Source organism: Carcharodon carcharias, chromosome 1 (assembly GCF_017639515.1).
Source record: "Carcharodon carcharias isolate sCarCar2 chromosome 1, sCarCar2.pri, whole genome shotgun sequence".
In the NCBI taxonomy this organism is placed as follows: Eukaryota; Metazoa; Chordata; class Chondrichthyes; order Lamniformes; family Lamnidae; genus Carcharodon; species Carcharodon carcharias.
The window spans coordinates 263,852,788-263,872,634 of NC_054467.1; the positions used below are offsets into that span (position 1 = coordinate 263,852,788).

The 19,847-nt window shown below is 47.0% G+C and overlaps 1 protein-coding gene and 1 long non-coding RNA gene across 4 annotated transcripts in view; one reads left to right on the plus strand and one right to left on the minus strand.

Annotated features, from left to right (window-relative positions):
- The window catches only part of LOC121283569, a 37,546-nt gene extending 24,575 nt beyond the window's left edge, over nucleotides 1-12,971 (minus strand). The window contains exon 1 of the long non-coding RNA XR_005944292.1: nucleotides 12,890-12,971. This is a non-coding gene — a long non-coding RNA (uncharacterized LOC121283569). The remainder of the gene's footprint in view (nucleotides 1-12,889) is intronic.
- Nucleotides 1-19,847, plus strand: part of LOC121283440 (apolipoprotein L6-like) — a 59,997-nt gene that overhangs the window by 16,339 nt on the left and 23,811 nt on the right. The gene's annotated exons all lie outside the window — the stretch shown is intronic.

A 19,847-nucleotide genomic window follows, 5' to 3' on the forward strand; every position in this document is an offset into this window, starting at 1 on the left:
CTCTACACTGTCCCCATCAAACACTCTCAGGACAGGTACAGCACGGGGATAGATACAGAGTAAAGCTCCCTCTACACTGTCCCCATCAAACACTCCCAGGACAGGTACAGCACGGGGTTAGATACAGAGTAAAGCTCCCTCTACACTGTCCCCATCAAACACTCCCAGGACAGGTACAGCCCAGGGTTAGATACAGAGTAAAGCTCCCTCTACACTGTCCCCATCAAACACTCCCAGGACAGGTACAGCACGGGGTTAGATACAGAATGAAGCTCCCTCTACACTGTCCCCATCAAACACTCCCAGGTCAGGTACAGCACGGGGTTAGATACAGAGTAAAGCTCCCTCTACACTGTCCCATCAAACACTCCCAGGACAGGTACAGCACAGGGTTAGATACAGAGTAAAGCTCTCTCTACACTGTCCCCATCAAACACTCCCAGGACAGGTACAGCACGGGGTTAGATACAGAGTAAATCTCCCTCTATACTGTCCCCATCAAACACTCCCAGGACAGGTACAGCACGGGGTTAGATACAGAGTAAAACTCCCTCTACACTGTCCCCATCAAACACTCCCAGGACAGGGACAGCATGGGGTTAGGTACAGAGTAAAGCTGTCTCTACACCGTCCCCATCAAACACTCCCAGGACAGGTACAGCATGGGGTTAGATACAGAGTAAAGCTCCCTCTACACTGTCCCCATCAAACACTCCCAGGTCAGGTACAGCAGAGTTTTATATGGAGTTAAGCTCCCTTTAATCTATTAATATATCACCTGAGCAAAAACAAAAATAAAAATACCTGGAAAAACTCAGCAGGTCTGACAGCATCTGCGGAGAGGAACACAGTTAATGTTTCGAGTCCGTATGACTCTTCAACAGAACTAAGGAAAAATAGAAGAGGTGAAATATAAGCTGGATTAAGGGGGGTGGGACAAGTAGAGCTGGATAGAGGGCCAGTGATAGGCGGAGATTGCCAAAAGATGTCACAGACAAAAGTACAAAGAGGTGTTGAAGGTGGTGATATTATCTGAGGAATGTGCTAATAGGTGACATTAAGGGTAGAAAGCAGGACAAGCAAGGTACAGATAGCCCTAGTGGGGGTGGGGTGGGGGGAAGGGATTGAAATAGGCTAAAAGGTAGAGATAAAACAATGGAGGAAATACATTTAAAAATAATGGAAATAGGTGGGAAAAGAAAAATATATATAAATTATTGTAAAAGAGGGGGATCGGAAAGGGGGTGGGGATGGAGGAGAGAGTTCATGATCTAAAGTTGTTGAATTCAATATTCAGTCCGGAAGGCTGTAAAGTGCCTAGTCGGAAGATGAGGTGTTGTTCCTTCAGTTTGCGTTGAGCTTCACTGGAACATTGCAGCAGGCCAAGGTCGGACATGTAGGCATGAGAGCAGGGTGGAGGGTTGAAATGGCAAACGACAGAGAGGTCTGGGTCATGCTTGCAGACAGACCACAGGTGTTCCACAAAGCGCTCACCCAGTCTGGGTTTGGTCTCTCCAATGTAGAGGAAACCGCATTGGGAGCAACGAATGCAGTAGACTAAATTGAGGGAAGTGCAAGTGAAATGCTGCTTCACTTGAAAGGAGGATTTGGGCCCTTGGACGGTGAGGAGAGGGGAAGTAAAGGGGCAGGTGTTGCACCTTCTGCAGTTGCATGGGAAGGTGCGGTGGGAGGGGGGTTGAGATGTAGGGGGTGATGGAGGAGTGGACCAGGGTGTACCGGAGGGAATGATCCCTGTAGAATGCCGCCAGGGGGGTGAAGGGAAGATGTGTTTGGTGGTGGCATCATGCTGGAGTTGACGAAAATCGTGGAGGATGATCCTTTGAATGCGGAGGCTGGTGGGGTGATAAGTGAGGACAAGGGGGACCCTATCATGGTTCTGGGAGGGAGGAGAAGGTGTGAGGGCAGATGCGCGGGAGATGGGCTGGATGCGGTTGAGGGCCCTGTCAACCACTGTGGGTGGAAAACCTCGGTTAAGGAAGAAGGAGGACATGTCAGAGGAACTGTTTTTGAAAGTGGCATCATCAGAACAGATGCAATAGAGGTGAAGGAACTGAGAGAATGGGATGGAGTCCTTACAGGAAGCGGGGTGTGAGGAGCTGTAGTCAAGCTAGCTGTGGGAGTCGGTGGGCTTGTAATGAATATTGGTGGACAGTCTATCACCAGAGATCGAGACAGAGAGGTCAAGGAAGTTAAGGGAAGTGTCAGAGATGGACCACGTGAAAATGATGGAGGGCTGGAAATTGGAAGCAAAATTAAGAAATTTTTCCAGGTCCAGACAAGAGCATGAAGCAGCACCGAAGCAATCGTCGATGTACCGGAGAAAGAGTTGTGGGAGGGGGCCGGAGTAGGACTGGAACAAGGAATGTTCCACATACCCCATAAAGAGACAGGCATAGCTGGGGCCCATGCGGGTACCCATAGCCACACCTTTTATTTGGAGGAAGTGAGAGGAGTTTAAGGAGAAATTGTTCAGTGTGAGAATAAGTTCAGCCAGACGGAGGAGAGTAGTGGTGGATGGGGATTGTTCGGGCCTCTGTTCGAGGAAGAAGTGGAGAGCCTTCAGACCATCCCGATGTGGGGGATGGAGGTGTAAAAGGATTGGATGTCCATGGTGAAGAGGAAGCGGTTAGGGCCAGGGAACTGGAAATTGTTGATATGATGTAGGGTGTCAGAGGAATTGTGGATGTAGGTGGGAAGGGACTAGACAAGGGGAGAGAGAATGGAGTCAAGATAGCAAAAAATGAGTTCCGTGGGGCAGGAACAGGCTGACACGATCAGTCTGCTGGGGCAGTCCTGTTTGTGGATTTTGGGTAGGAGATAGAAGCGGGCCATCCGAAGTTGGGAGACTATGAGGTTGGAAGCTGTGGAAGGAAGATCTCCAGAGGAGATGAGGTCAGTAACAGTCCTGGAAACAAAGGCTTGATGTTCAGTGGTGGGGTCATGGTCCGGGGGGAGGTAGGAGGACGTGTCTGCGAGTTGATGCTCAGCGTCTGTGAGGTGGAGGTCAATGTACCAGACAACAACAGCACCACGCTTGTCAACAGGTTTGATGACAATGTCAGGGTTGGACCTGAGAGAACGGAGTGCAGCAAGTTCAGAGAGACACAGGTTAGAGTGGGTGAGAGCTGCAGAGAAATTGAGATGATTGATGTCACGCCGACAGTTCTCAATGAAAAGATCAAGAGATGGTAAGAATCCAGAGGGAGGGGTCCAGGTGGAGACCATAAGATATAGGAGCAGAAATTAGGCCCTTCGGCCCATCAAGTCTGCTCCGGCATTCAATCACGGCTGATAAGTTTCTCAACCCCATTCTCCTGTCTTCTCCCCGTAACCTTTGATCCCCTTACCAATCAAGAATCTATCTAAAACAAAAACAGAATTACCTGGAAAAACTCAGCAGGTCTGGCAGCATCGGCGGAGAAGAAAAGAGTTGACGTTTCGAGTCCTCATGAGGACTCGAAACGTCAACTCTTTTCTTCTCCGCCGATGCTGCCAGACCTGCTGAGTTTTTCCAGGTAATTCTGTTTTTGTTTTGGATTTCCAGCATCCGCAGTTTTTTTGTTTTTAAGAATCTATCTATCTTGGTCTTAAATACATTCAATGACCTGGCCTCCACAGCCTTCTGTGGCAATGAATTCCATAGATTCACCACTCTCTGACTAAAGAAGTTTCTCCTCATCTCTGTTCTAAAAGGTCTTCCCTTTACTCTGAGGCTGTGCCCTTGGGTCCTATTCTCTCCTACTAATGGAAACATCTTCCCCACGTCCACTCTATCCAGGCCTTTCAGTATTCTGTAAGTTTCAATCAGATCCCCGCTTATCCTTCTATACTGGAGGGAGAATATTGGAGGCAGGTAAAAGGATCCATTGAACGGGGAGCGGACTCCTGCCCAAAGAAGTGAGCACAGAGACAAAGGCGGTGGAAGAAGAGTTCAGTATCATGCCAAGCCTGAAATTCATTGAGATGAGGGCGTAACAGTGTGAAACAGTCCTTTGCTGAGCACTGAACATTCAGCAAGAGAGAGGGGAAGGTCAGGGGGTATAGTGAATACACGACCGGAGCTGGGATTGGAAGATGGGGTGGGGACGGGCAGGGCTGGAGGGTCCTGGATGGGTGTTGGTGTCGATGAGTTGTTGGAGCTTGTGTTCCTTTGCACCTGAAAGAAAGAGACAAAGTTTCTTGTTGAGGCGTCGGATGAGATGAAGAATAAAATGAAACTGGGGGCACGGGCAGCTTAGAAATAGGGTGTGTCGGTGCTGCTGGAGGGAGAGGTCGATTGTGTTCAAATGGCGGAGCATGGCACTGAGTGTGGATCTCAGGATGCGATGAGAACACCAGTCCGAGGAGCACTGTATGTCCCAGGGATACCTGTAATCCTGGGTGGGTTTGAAACATGAGGGGTGGAATTTCAGTTGAAATCCACGTGGGGTAAGTCGGAGACGGAGACAGTCACTGAGAAAGGAGATATGGCTGTGAAAGCGGGTTTTAGTAAACACCTTGTCAAACACCAGGAGAGAAATGGAAAGCAATGAAGATGAACAAGGCAAAAGAGAGAGGCGGAAATCCTGTTGGAGAGAAGAGCAATACCTCTTCAAGGTAGGCATTCCTTGAAGAGAAGCGGCAGTCAATTAAACACTAAGATAAAAGCAAAAAACTGCGGATGCTGGAAATCCAAAACAAAAACAAAAATAAAAATACCTGGAAAAACTGGCACTTTACAGCCTTCCAGACTGAATATTGAGTTCAACAACTTTAGATCATGAACTCTCTCCTCCATCCCCACCCCCTTTCTGATCCCCCTCTTTTACAATAATTTATATATATTTTTTCTTTTCCCACCTATTTCCATTATTTTTAAATGTATTTCCATCCATTGTTTTATCTCTACCTTTTAGCCTATTTCAATCCCTACACCCACCCCACCCCCACTAGGGCTATCTGTACCTTGCTTGTCCTGCTTTCTACCCTTAATGTCACCTATTAGCACATTTCTTAGCTAATATCACCCCCGTCAATACCTCTTTGTACTTTTGTCTATGACATCTTTTGGCAATCTCCACCTATCACTGGCCCTCTATCCAGCTCTACTTGTCCCACCCCCCCTTAAACTAGCTTACATTTCACGTCTCTTCTATTTTTCCTTAGTTCTGTTGAAGAGTCATACGGACTCGAAACGTTAACTGTGTTCCTCTCCGCAGATGCTGTCAGACCTGCTGAGTTTTTCCAGGTATTTTTATTTTCCAGCATCCGCAGTTTTTTGCTTTTATAATATATCATCTGAGGTTCCTGTTCAATGCAGTTCAGGGATATTGCTAGGGTTCAATCTTTTGAACCTTATTGGGGTTGCCATTCAATGGCCATCTGATGTTCTCCTGAAATTCCTCATGTAGCAGCAATGACTGGTGAGGTCCTGAGGCCTCTCTGACACTCAATAAATCGGTGCTCCTGTGGGCTTATTATATGCAAAATAATCAATCTAATTCAAGTTTGCTCACGAAAACGTACCAAGGGCTCTCCAGCATTCACTTGAACAGATGAAGTCTCAAATTAGGAGCAGGAATAGGCCATTCAGCCCATTGAGCCTGCTCTGCCATTCAATAAGATTGTGGCTTATCTGATAGTGGTCTCAACTTCACTCCCTTGTTGATCAAAAATCTGTCTAACTCAACCTTGAATATATTCAATGACTCAGCCTCCAATGGTCTCTGGGAAGATAACTCCAAAGGTTAACAACCCTCAGAGAAGAAAAACACTCATCTCTGTTTTAAATGGGGGCCCCATATTTTTGAACTGTGTCCCTTAGTTCTAGATTCGTCCACAAGGGGAAACACCTTCTCAGCATCTACTCTGTCAAGTACCCTCAGGATCTTCGATGTTTCAATAAGATCACCTCTTATTCTTTGAAACTCCAATGAGTACTGGCCCAACCTACTCAACCTTTCCTCATAAGACCCTTCATCCCAGGGATCAGCCGAGTGAACCTTCTCTGAGCTGCTTTCAATCTATAGCTTTCAATGTAAGTATATCCATCCTTAAGTAAGGAGACCACAATACCACAATTGTACACAGGGCTCTAGATGAGATCTCACTAATACCCTGTACAGTTGTAGCAAATGCCTTGAATACCTTGCATTCTGGTCGCTAATTCTCAGAATAATCACTAATGCAGAGTGTGAATAGAGGGCAGTATTGACAGAAAAATGTCACTGTGCTAAATTGATTGAAGTATTTTCATTTCCACACAGACTGTCAGAGACCAATTCCTGCTCCCAGGAGATTGACTCTTCACCGTCTGACTGGAAAGAGCAATTCTCTTTAGGAACCATAAGATGTAGGAGCAGAAGTAGGCCATTTAGCCCATCGAGTCTGATCTGCCATTCAATGAGATCATGGCTGATCTGATAATCCTCAACTCCACGATCCTGCCTTTTCCTCATGACCTTTGATTCCCTTACTGACTAAAAATCTATCTCAGCCTTGAATATATTAAACGACCCAGCCTCTACAGCCCTCTGTGGAAAAGAATTCCAGATTCACTACTCTCTGAGAGAAGAAATTCCTCCTCATCTTTGTTTTAAATGGGTGCCCCCTTACTCTGAGATTATGCCCTCTGGTCCTAGACTGTCTCACAAGGGGAAACAGCCTTTCAGCACATACCTTGTCAAACCCCACCAGCCCCCCCCGAGAATCTTACATGTTTCAATAAGGTTGCCTCTCACTCTTCTAAACTCCAGTGAGTACAGACCCAAATTACTCAACCTCTCCTCAGAAGAAAATCCCTTCCTACCTGGGATCAACCTAGTGAACCTTCTCTGGACTGCCTCCAATGCCAGTACATCTTTCCTTAGATACAGAGACCAAAAAAACCAACTTCATTATTGAGGCAAAAACAAAAAAAACAAAAAAAACTGCGGATGCTGGAAATCCAAAACAAAAACAGAATTACCTGGAAAAACTCAGCAGGTCTGGCAGCATCGGTGGAGAAGAAAAGAGTTGACGTTTCGAGTCCTCATGACCCTTCGAAGGGTCATGAGGACTCGAAACGTCAACTCTTTTCTTCTCCACCGATGCTGCCAGACCTGCTGAGTTTTTCCAGGTAATTCTGTTTTTGTTTTGTTCATTATTGAGGCCATGGCCGGCGATGTTGTCGCTTCCATTGCAGCACAAGCAGCAGTCACCCAGTGTCTGAGTGCCGCAGTGGAAGTTCAGACTGCTGTCGTCATGCTTGTGGACTGCAGTGTGCAGAGGGGCTTACACAGTATCACAGCAAATCTGATCTTCACCCTGGGCCACTTGGAATCACAAACCTGTGGCCCTCTCTCAGCGTGGCAGCATTCATTCTCCCACTGCTGCCACTGCCCTGGCTTGTCAACCAGTCAGCCCAGACTGCTGTCACCTTTGCTGAGATTCTAACCTCATCCTCCAAAGCCATTTGCAGCCAGCCTTCCACCGACCATGCTGCTGCACTACAGCAGCTCTGTCCACCAGAACAGACAAAGACAGACTAGTGGAAGACAGGTACAGAGTGATTGGTTAACCTTTTGTACATGATATCGCAACATTTCATTTGGAAATTTGATTTGAATTATTTATTTTCAGGAGGCTTTTACTTTTGCCTTGTGAACAAGCTGTGATGGTCAGTTAGACAGGGAAGGTTGAATTCACTGACGGTGAATTGTACTCCAATGAACGCCTCACGGACTATCCAGACAGGAAGTGACAAAGTTATCTCCCTTCCTGTTCTCCCCCTTCTTGTTGTCATGGGAGCTGAAATGTTGTTTCAGTACCCCAGAGATCACATCCTGTGCAGCATTATTGCTTTTATTATGTACATGCTGCTCACTTCCTGGAAGGAAATGCCAGTAAAAACTGGGAAATAAGAATACTAGTCCAAACTGGTCTTGTATACCTTAAAATGGAACACCAGTAAAACTGGGAAATGAGAGTACTGGTCTGAGCTGATTATTTTACTTTCGGGTTGTGTGTGGGGGTGTGCGTGTGTGTGTGTGGGATACACACTGGAGTTTTCAGCCTGGGGTCAGCAGCTAACTCTAATTGCACATTGCGGTGTGCAATCACAGAAGTGTGAGGTAGTGCATTTTGGTAGGAAGAACATGGACAGAAAATATAAAATAAGGGGTGAAATTTTGAAGAGGGTGCAGGAGCAGAAAGACTTGGGTGTATTTGTGCATAGATCATTGAAGGTGGCAGAACAGGTGGAGAGAGCAGTTAATAAAGCATATAGTATCCTGCGATTTATTAATAGGGGCATAGAGTACAAGAGCAAGGAAGTTATGCTGAATTTATATAAGACACTCATTAGACCTTAGCTGGAATATTGTGTACAGTTCTGGGAACCACCTTGTAGGGAGGATGTGAACACATTGGTGGGAGTGCAGAAGAGGTTTACAAGAATGGTTTCAGGGATGAGAAGCTTCAGCTATGAGGATAGATTAGAGAGGTTGGGATTGTTCTGCTTGGAGAAAAGAAGGCAAAAAGATTTTATAGACATGTTCAAAATCATGAGGGGGCTGGACAGAGTAGATAGGGAGAAGCTGGTCCCACTTGTAAAAGGACCAAGAATGAGAAGGCACAGATTTAAAGTGATTTGCAGAAGGAGCAAATGTTATGTGAGAAAAAACTTTTCGCAGAAGTGGTTCGGGTCTGGAATGCACTGCCTGGAATTGTGGTGGAGGCAGGTTCAATCAAGACATTCAAGAGGGAATTAGATGATTATTAGAATAGAAACAATGTACAAGGGTACGGGGAAAAAGCATGGGCAATGGCACTAGTTCATAATGCTCATTTGGAGAGCCAGTGTAGACGTGATGAGGCGAATGGCCTCCTTCTGCGCCGTTAATATTCTGTGAAGATGTTTCTGTGGTGGTTCAATTGCAGCTGGTACAGTGGACTGTGGCAGAATGAAGGCATTATTCCTGCTGCCAGGATACTGGGCATTGATCTGCATGATTTGGTGTGTATGGTCACAAACTAGCTGGATGATCAGCAGTGGAATTCTTTTTGGTTCCGGTATCAGACGGAGTTGACATGCACAGAGCAATGTGCATGCAGTCTAGACACCCTGGGCATGCCTGCGATCCTAGAGGAGCAGCATACTCACTTCCTCTGCTTGTATCTTGCAAGAGAGAATGGCATGGAGTTAATTATGTTAGCTTTCTCAGCAGTGGATGACAAACTACAAGGTGTTGCAAAAAGATCCCTCTATGGCATGGAATCAGCCAGTCATATAAAAATTAATCACCCACAACTAACTTCATAGCCACAGGCAATGCAATCTTTGTCCAGTTCTGAGATTGCAGTTGTGGCTGCAGCAGATGCCCTCACTGATGGGCAAATGGCTCACACATTGTCCTTGCTGAGTTTTGATAGGGTTCCTGCCCCCTTTTAAATGGTTCGTGGACTTCAGGGTTTATAAAGAACAAAATTACACTGACACAGTGCTTGGATCAAACAAGAGTTGAATGTTTTTTTTATTCACTCACGGGATGTGGGCTTCACTGGCTGGGCCCAGCATTTATTGCCCATCCCAGGTTGACCTTGAGAAGGCGGTGGTGAGCTGCCTTCTTGAACCGCTGCAGTCCATGTGGTGTAGGTACACCCACAGTGCTTTTAGCAAAGGAGTTCCAGGATTTTGACCCAGCGACAGTGAAGGAACGATGATATATTTCCAAGTCAGGATGGTGAGTGACTTGGAGGGGGACTTCCGGTTGGTGGTGTTCCCATCTATCTGCTGTCCTTGTCCCCCTAGATGGTAGTGGTTGTGGGTTTGGAAGGTGCTGTCTAAGGAGCCTTGGTGAATTCCTGCAGTGCATCTTGTAGATGGTACACACACTGCTGCTACTGTGCGTCGGTGGTGGAGGGAGTGGATGTTTGTGGATGTGATGCCAATCAAGCGGCTGCTTTGTCCTGGACGGTGTCAAGCTTCTTGAGTGTGGTGGGAGCTGCACACATCCAGGCAGTTGGGGAGTATTCCATCACACTCCTGACTTGTGCCTTGTAGATGGTGGACAGGCTTTGTGGAGTCAGGAGGTGAGTTACTCTCTGCAGGATTCCTAGCTTCTGACCTGCTGTTGTAGCCACAGTATTTATATGGCTAGTCCAACTCAGTTTCTGGTCAATGGTAACCCCCAGGACATTGATAGTGGGGGATTCAATGATGGTAATGCCATTGAACATCAAGGGGCGATGATTAGATTCTCTCTTGTTGGAGATGGACATTGCCTGACACTTGTGAGGCGCAAATATTATTTGCCACTTGTCAGCCCAAGCCTGGATATTGTCCAGGTCTTGCTGCATTTGGACATGGACTGCTTCAGTATCTGAGGAATCAGAACATTGTGCAATCATCAGCGAACATCCCCACTTCTGACCTTATGATGGAAGGAAGGTCATTGATGAAGCAGCTGAAGATGGTTGGTCCAAGGACACTACCCTGAGGAACTCCTGCAGCGATGTCCTGGAGCTGAGATGACTGACCTCCAACAACCACCTTCCTTTGTGCTGGGTATGACTCCAACCAGTGGAGAGTTTTCCCCCGATTCCCAATGGCTCCAGATTTGCTGGGGCTCCTTAATGTCACGCTCTGTCCAATGCTGCCTTAATGTCAAGGGCAGTCACTCTCACCTCATCTCGGGGTTCAGCTCTTTTGTCCATGTTTGAAACAAAGCTGGAATGAGGTCAGGAGCTGAGTAGCCCTGGTGGAACCCAAACTGGGCATCAGTGAGCAGGTTATTGCTAAGCAAGTGCCGCTTGATAGTACTATTGATGACCCCCTCCATTACTTAACTGATGATCAAGAGTTGACTGATGGGGCGGTAATTGGCTGGGTTGGATTTGTCCTGCTTTTTGCGTACAGGACATACCTGGGCAATTTTCCACATTGCCGGGAAATGCCAGTGTTGTAGCTGTACTGGAAAAACTTGGCTAGGGGCATGTCAAGTTCTGGGGCACATGTCATCAGTACTATTGCCGGAATATTGTCAGGGTCCATAGCCTTTGCAGTTTCCAGTGCCTTCAGCCGTTTCTTGATATCACGTGGAGTGAATTGAATTGGCTGAAGACTGGCACCTGTGATGCTGGGGACCTCCGGAGGAGGCTGAGATGGATTATCCACTCTGCACTTCAGGCTGAAAATTGTTGCAAAAGCTTCAGCCTTATTTTTTGCACTGATGTGCTGGGCTCCTCCATCATTGAGGATGGGGATTTTTGTGGAATCTCCTCCTCCAGTAAGTAGTTTAACAGTCCACCACCATTCACAACTGGATGTGGCAGGATTGCAGAGCTTAGATCTGATCCGTTGGTTATGGGATCACAGCTCTATCACTTGCTGCTTATGCTGTTTGACGTGCAAGTAGTCCTGTGTTGTAGCTTCACCAGGTTGACACCTCATTTTTAGGTATGCCTGGTGCTGCTCCTGGCATGCCCTCCTGCACTCTTCATTGAACCAGGGTTGATGGTAATGGTAGAGTGGGGGATACGCTGGGCCAGGAGGTTACAGATTGTGTTTGAGTACAATTCTGCTGCTGCTGGTGGCCCACAGCCATCATGGATGCCCAGTCCTGAGTTGCTAGATCTGTTCAAAAACTATCCCATTTAGCATGGTGGTAGTGCCACACAACACGATGGAGTGTATCCTCAAGGTGAAGGTGGGGCTTTGTCTTCACAATGACTGTGCAGTGGTCACTCCTACAGATGCTGTCATGGACAGATGCATCTGCAGCAGGCAGGTTGGTGAGGATGAGGTCAAGTATGTTTTTCCCTCTTGTTGGTTCCCTCACAACCTGCCGCAGACCCAGTCTAGCAGCTATGTAATTTAGGACTTGGCCAGCTCGGTCAGTAGTGGTGCTACTGAGCCACTCTTAGTGATGGATATTGAAGTCCCCGCCCAGAGTACATTCTGCACCCTTGCCACCCTCAGTGCTTCTTCGAAGTGGTGTTCAACATAACAGGAGCCCTGATTCATCAGCTGAGGGAGGGCGGTACATGGTAATCAGCAAGAGGTTTCCTTGCCCATGTTTGACCTGATGCCATGAGACTTCATGGGGTCCGGATTTGATGTTGAGGACTCCCAGGGCAACTCCCTCCTGACTGTATACCACTGTGCCGCTACTTCTGCTGGGTCTGTCCTGCCTGTGGGACAGGAGATACCCAGGGATGGTGATGGTGGTGTCTCGGACATTATCTGTAAGGTATGATTCTGTGAGGATGACTATGTCAGGTTGTTGCTTGACAAGTCTGTGAGACAGTTCTCCCAATTTTGGCACAATCCTCCAGATATTAGTAAGGGGGACTTTGCAGGGTCGACAGGGCTGAGATTGCCGTTGTCATTTCCAGTGCTTAGGTCGATGCCGAGTGGTCTGTCCAGTTTGTGACTTTGTGACGGTTTGTACAACTGGCTTGCTCAGTCATCTCAGTCAACCACACTGTGGATCTGGAGTCACATGGAGGTGAGGCCAAACCAAGTAAGGATGGCAGATTTCCTTCCCTAAAGGGCATTAGTGAACCAGATGGGTTTTTACAACAATCAACAATGGTTTCATTAGACTTTTAATTTTAAGTGAATTCAAATTCCACCATCTGCCATGGCAGGATTCAAACCTGGATCCCCAGAGCATTATCCTGGGTCTCTGGAAAACTAGTCCAGCGACAATACCACTACACCATCGCCTCCCCCTACTGAACCCACTAATACCCCTAATACAGATACTTCTATGATTAATGGAAATAACAGGAAAAACCCCAAAATTAAAACAACACGTCCTCAGTACAAAACCTCCTGTGGCCGGCTGAACCTAACACCCCAAATCCCAGCGAACCCAAAGTCACCACGGTTTAGTTTAAAACTTACAAAGCGTAGACAAAGTATCACATCTGGTCCCAAAAACTTCCGAAACCTTCTCAGACCAATGTTACTACGATATAGATGAAAAAAAACCCCACTTGATGCCAGGATTTTGTCCTCGTCGGGTGGGTGGGCGGGCGGGAGCGGTTGGGAAGTCGACCTCCGCCCGCAATCGGGCCGCGACTGCCCACTAAGGTCCACCCCAGTGTGAAACACATGCTGCAGCGCTGCCTATGTGTCAGGGGGAGGAGGGTGAGCAGGGGGAACTTTGCGCACACGCACAGGAAATGCTCCCTGCAGCAGAGCTGCCTCAAACAGATGAAGATGTAAAAAAAAAATTAAAACAAGGAATTTTAAGGTGTTAAAAAACATGTCCCCCTGTGACACACGAGGTGACATGTCTTTTTAACACCTTCAAATACTTTGTTTTTAATTTTTCATACCAATTTCTAACATTTTAAAAAACTTTGTCTTAAATGATGGATCGAAACCTCATGCCGCCCGTGGATGAGGTTTCGCAAAAAAAATGCAAAGGCCACTTGGCTTTTTCACCTGCCTGCCAAATGTAAGAGGCTGGATGGGCAGTGAAAAATTTAATTCAGTTAGGTTGTTGATTGCCTAAAAAGGCCTGTTAATTGTCGGCGTCATCACACATCATATTATGTGCGTTTGGGTCAGGCATGTGTCTGCCCAACAAGCAGACAATTCTGGCCTTACAAATCACCGGCAAAAACACCACGCTTTTACCCCAAACCCTTACAGAATCCTCAGACCAATATCACTACAATTTGGCTGAAACCATTTACAATTCCCAACACAACTGGTCTGTCTGGTGTTGATTGTAGGTCCTAAGCCAAGGTGACCGGCCCTCACCCTTCTCCCAGTTGCAGCAAAGAAACTCTGATATGCTTGCATTTTTAAAATAATTTAGTTCAGGCCTATCATAAGAACTAGGAGCAGGAGTCGGCAATTCAGTCCCTCGAGCCTGCCCCACCATTCATTATGATCATGGCTGATCTCATTTTGGCCTCAACTCCAATTTCCCGCCCCTCTCCCCATAACCTTTCAACCCGTTACTAATTAAAAACCTGCCTATCTCCTCCTTAAATTTATTCAGCGTCCCAGCATCCACTGCACTCTGAGGTAGTGGATTCCACAGATTCACGACCCTTTCAGAAAAGTAATTCCTCCTCATCTCTGATTTAAATCTACCTCCCCTTAGCCTAAAACTATGGCCTCTCATTTTATAATGCCCCACAAGGGGAAACATCTGCTCTACGTATACTTTGTCTATCCCCTTTAACATCAATTAGATCTTCTCTCATCTTTCTAAACTCTAGCAAGTTTAGACCTAAACTGCTCAATCTCTCCTCATAAGACAAGCCCTGCATCTCTGGAATCAATCTAGTGAATCTCCTCTGAACCGTCTCCAATGCAAATACATCCTTCCTCAAGTAAGGGGACCAAAACTGTGCACAGTACTCCAGGTGTGATCTCACCAATGCCTTGTACAGTTGCAACACTTCCCTATTTTTATACTCTATTCCTTTAGCAATAAATGCCAAAATTCCATTTGCCTTCCTGATTACCTGTTGTATCTGCATATTAGCTTTCAGTGATTCATGCACCAAGACACCCAGATCCCTCTGCACTGAAGCATTCTGAAATTTCTCTCCATTTAAACAATAAGTCGCCTTTTTATTCTTCCGGCCAAAATGGATAACCTCACACTTATCCATGTTAAACTCCATCTGCCAAATTTTGGACCATTCACCTAACCATATCAATTTGTAAATTTCTTATTTCTTCATTGGAAATTACTTTCCCACCTATTGTGGTGTCATCTGCAAATTTAACTATCCCTGAATCCAAGTCATTAACGTAGATTGTAAATACTTGGGGCCCAAGGGCTGAACCCTGTGGCACCCCATTAGTTACAGCTTGCCATCCAGAAAAAGACCCATTTATCTCGACTCTCTGCTTTCTGTTGGTTAGCCTATCCTCTATCCAAGCTAATATATTACCCCTAACTCCGTGTGATCTTATCTTGTGTATTAATCTTTTGTGCGGCACCTTATCAAAGGCCTTCTGGAAGTCCTACATCTACAGGATCCCCATTATCCACTTTGCTTGTCACATCTTCAAAGAACTCTAGCAAATTAGTCAAACACGATTTACTCTTCATAAAACCATGCTGACTCTAATGGATTGCATTTTGACTTTCCAAATGCCCCATTACTACCTCCTTAATAATGGATTCCAACAATTTCCCAACAACAGATGTTAAGTTAACTGGTCTATAGTTTCCTACCTTCTGCCTCCTCCCTTTTTGAATTAGGATGTTATATTAGCATTTTTCCAATCCACTGGAGTCTTTCCAGAATCCAGGGAATTTTGGAATATTATAGCCAATGCATCCACTATCTCCTTTGCCACTTCCTTTAAGACCCTGGGATGTAGGCCATCAGGTCCCAATATCTTGCTCAGTACTTTTTCTCTAGTGATGGTAATTGTTCTAAGTTCCCCCTTCTCTGTACCCTCTGCATTACCTGTTACTACTGGGGTGGTACTAGTGTCCTCCACTGTGAAAACTGAGGCAAAATATTGATTAAGGGTCTCTGCCATTTCTGCATTCCCCACTATTAACTCCCTAGTCTCGCCCTTCAAGGGACTAACATTCACTTTAGTTACTCTCTTTCCTTTTATATACTTGGAGAAGCTTTTGCTATCAGTTTTTACATTTTGCATTAGTTTTCTTTCATAATTTACCTTTGCTCTTTTTATTATTTTTTTAGTAACTCTTTGTTGATCTTTAAAAGTTTCCCAATCTTCCAGCCTGCCACTGACCTTTGCAATTTGATATACCTTAGTTTTTGCCTTTAAGTTATCTTTAACTTCCTTGCTTAGCCATAGATGCTTTTTCCCCCTCACACCATCTTTGTTCTTCTTTGGAATATATTTTACTTGGGAGGAATTGAATATCTCCTTAAACATCTGCCACTGTTCATCAACTATCCTACCTTGTAGTCTTCCTGCCCAGTCCACTAGGACCAAATCTGCCCTCATACCTATGTAGTTACCTTTGTTTAACTCCAGAACACTAGTGTGGGACTCAGGTTTCTCGCTCTCAAACTGAACTTGAAATTCTTTAATGCTATGATCACTCTTCCCTCGAGGATCCTTTACTATGAGATCATTAATTAATCCCAACTCATTAAATAAAACCAAATCCACAATAGCCTGCTCCCTGGTTGGTTCCACAACATATTGCTCCAAGGAACAATCTCTAATACACTTTATGAACTCTCCCTCAAGGCTACCCCTGCCAATTTGACTAGTCCAGTCTATATGCATATTAAGATCACCCATGATTATTGCCGTGCCTTTCTTACATGCTCCCAGTATTTCCTGGTTTAAATTGTGCCCGACTGCTAAACTACTGTTTGGGGACCTATAGATTACTCCCACTAGGGACTTCTTTCCCTTGCTATTTCTTATTTCTACCCAGACTGATCCTATGTTTTGCTCTCCAGTGCCTATATCATTCCTCACTGTAGCACTGATCTCTTCCTTTACTAACAAAGCTACACCACCTCCTTTTCTTTCCTGCCTATCCTTCTGAAACACTGAGTACCCTTGGATATTCAACTCCCAAACCTGTTCTCCCTGTAACCACGTCTCAGTAATCACCACCAAATCATACCTATTTATCTCTAATTGCGCTGTTAACTCATTAGTTTTATTCCGAATGTATGTGCATTCAGATACAAAGCCTTTAAGTTTGCCCTATTGTCAATTTTCCCTACTCTTATATGATTCTTTGGTGCAATATGGTGTTCACACACTCTGTCGCTTCCTTTCACTTTTTGATAGCAATCAGCCTCGTCACTAACCTGCACTCTTACCCTCTCCTTAAACTTGGATTTTTTGTATTTCCATGCAACTGAACCCTCCCCCCCACGATTTAGTTTGTGATTCGCCAGGACACTGGTCCCAGCGTGATTCAAATGGGGCCTGTCCGAACGGAATAGTTCCCTCTTTCCCCTGTACTGGTGCCAATGTCCCATGAACTCGAACCCATTTCTCCCACACCAATCTTTGAGCCACGCATTTACCTCTTTAACCTTATTGACCCTGTGCCAATTAGCTCGTGGCTCAAGTAGTAATCGGGAGATTATTACCTTTTTGGTTCTGCTTTTTAATTTAGCTCCTAGTTGCTCATATTCCCTCAGCGGAACCTCTTTCCTCCTTCTACCTATATTGTTGGTACCTACGTGGACCATGACAACTAGATCTTTCCCCTCTAACTCCAGTTCCTCTGCAGCCCAGATGAGATCTCCTTAACCCTGGCACCAGGTAGGCAACACAGCCTCTGGGACTCTCGATCCTGGGTACAGAGAACAGTATCTATTCCCCTAACTATACCATCTCCAATTACAAATACATTTCTCTTTTCTCCCCCGACTTGAATGGCTCCCTATACCACGGAGCTTTGGTCAGTTTGTTCATCCTCCCTACAGTCCCCGCTCTCATCCACACAGGGAGCAAGAATCTCAAACCTGTTGGATAAGGGCAAGGGTTGAGGCACCCGCAGTGCTACTCCCTGGATCCCTTTACCTGCTTCACTCATGGTCACGCCCTCCAGTCCCTGACTACTGGCTGAATTTAAGGTAGTTAATCTAAAGGGTGTGATTGTCTCTTGAAACACAGTGTCCAGGTAACTCTCCCCCTCCCTGATGTGGCGTAGTGTCCAAAGCTCAGACTCCAGCTCATCAATTCTGAGCTGGAGTTCCTTGAGCAACCAACACTTGCTGCAGATGTGGTCAGCAGGAACCACAATGGGGTCCACCAGCTCCAACATGATGCAGCTACATTGCCTGGCTCTGCATCTCTATTTTATTTAATTGAGTTTTTCAATTTGTTTTTAAATTTCCTACTGGTCTTTAGCTTATCAATCTATAAAATATTTCTCCTATTTACCTTTAATCTGAAAGCAAATTAGAATAGAGATTCAATTGGAACTCGCTCTCTCTGCTGGGTTGAAGCTGAAGTGTTAGGTCTCCGATCCTGGGCCCCAGTAGTCACCCTTAATCTGAAATCAACTTAGAATAGGTAGTTCAAACAAACAGTTACTTACCAACCAATGAACTTATGGTTTTCCTGTGATGCCACTCCTTTTTTTTACACTCAGCGACGGTGACTGCAGAGGACACTCCTCTTGCTCTCTTCTCTAGCTGCTGCTGACTGCCTGTCCCAGGGTCCTCCTCTCACACTCTCCTCTAGGTGCTGCTGACTGCCTGACCCAGGGTCCTCCTCTCACACTCTCCTCTAGGTGCTGCTGACTGTCCCAGGGTCCTCCTCTCACACTCTCCTCTAGGTGCTGCTGACTGCCTGACCCAGGGTCCTCCTCTCACACTCTCCTCTAGGTGCTGCTGACTGTCCCAGGGTCCTCCTCTCACACTCTCCTCTAGGTGCTGCTGACTGTCCCAGGGTCCTCCTCTCACACTCTCCTCTAGATGCTGCTGACTGTCTGTCCCAGAGTCCTCCTCTCACACTCTCCTCTAGCTGCTGCTGACTGCCTGTCCCAGGGTCCTCCTCTCACACTCTCCACTAGGTGCTGCTGACTGCCTGACCCAGGGTCCTCCTCTCACACTCTCCTCTAGGTGCTGCTGACTGCCTGACCCAGGGTCCTCCTCTCACACTCTCCTCTAGGTGCTGCTGACTGCCTGACCCAGGGTCCTCCTCTCACACTCTCCTCTAGGTGCTGCTGACTGTCCCAGGGTCCTCCTCTCACACTCTCCTCTAGGTGCTGCTGACTGCCTGACCCAGGGTCCTCCTCTCACACTCTCCTCTAGGTGCTGCCTACTGCCTATCCCAGGGTCCTCCTCTCACACTCTCCTCTAGGTGCTGCCTACTGCCTATCCCAGGGTCCTCCTCTCACACTCTCCTCTAGGTGCTGCTGACTGACTGTCCCAGGGTCCTCCTCTCACACTCTCCTCTAGGTGCTGCTGACTGACTGTCCCAGGATCCTCCTCTCACACTCTCCTCTAGGTGCTGCTGACTGTCTGTCCCAGGGTCCTCCTCTCACACTCTCCTCTAGGTGCTGCTGACTGTCCCAGGGTCCTCCTCTCACTCTCTCCTCTAGGTGCTGCTGACTGACTGTCCCAGGATCCTCCTCTCACACTCTCCTCTAGGTGCTGCTGACTGCCTGTCCCAGGGTCCTCCTCTCACACTCTCCTCTAGGTGCTGCTGACTGTCCCAGGGTCCTCCTCTCACACTCTCCTCTAGGTGCTGCTGACTGTCCCAGGGTCCTCCTCTCACACTCTCCTCTAGGTGCTGCTGACTGTCCCAGGGTCCTCCTCTCACACTCTCCTCTAGGTGCTGCTGACTGTCCCAGGGTCCTCCTCTCACACTCTCCTCTAGGTGCTGCTGACTGCCTGATCCAGGGTCCTCCTCTCACACTCTCCTCTAGGTGCTGCTGACTGCCTGTCCCAGGGTCCTCCTCTCACACTCTCCTCTAGGTGCTGCTGACTGTCCCAGGGTCCTCCTCTCACACACTCCTCTAGGTGCTGCTGACTGTCTCAGGGTCCTCCTCTCACTCTCTCCTCTAGGTGCTGCTGATTGCCTGTCCCAGAGTCCTCCTCTCACACTCTCCTCTAGGTGCTGCTGACTGCCTGACCCAGGGTCCTCCTCTCACACTCTCCTCTAGGTGCTGCTGACTGTCTGTCCCAGGGTCCTCCTCTCACACTCTCCTCTAGGTGCTGCTGACTGCCTGACCCAGGGTCCTCCTCTCACTCTCTCCTCTAGGTGCTGCTGACTGCCTGACCCAGGGTCCTCCTCTCACACTCTCCTCCAGGTGTTGCTGACTGCCTGTCCCAGGGTCCTCCTCTCACTCTCTCCTCTAGGTGCTGCTGACTGCCTGACCCAGGGTCCTCCTCTCACACTCTCCTCTAGGTGCTGCTGT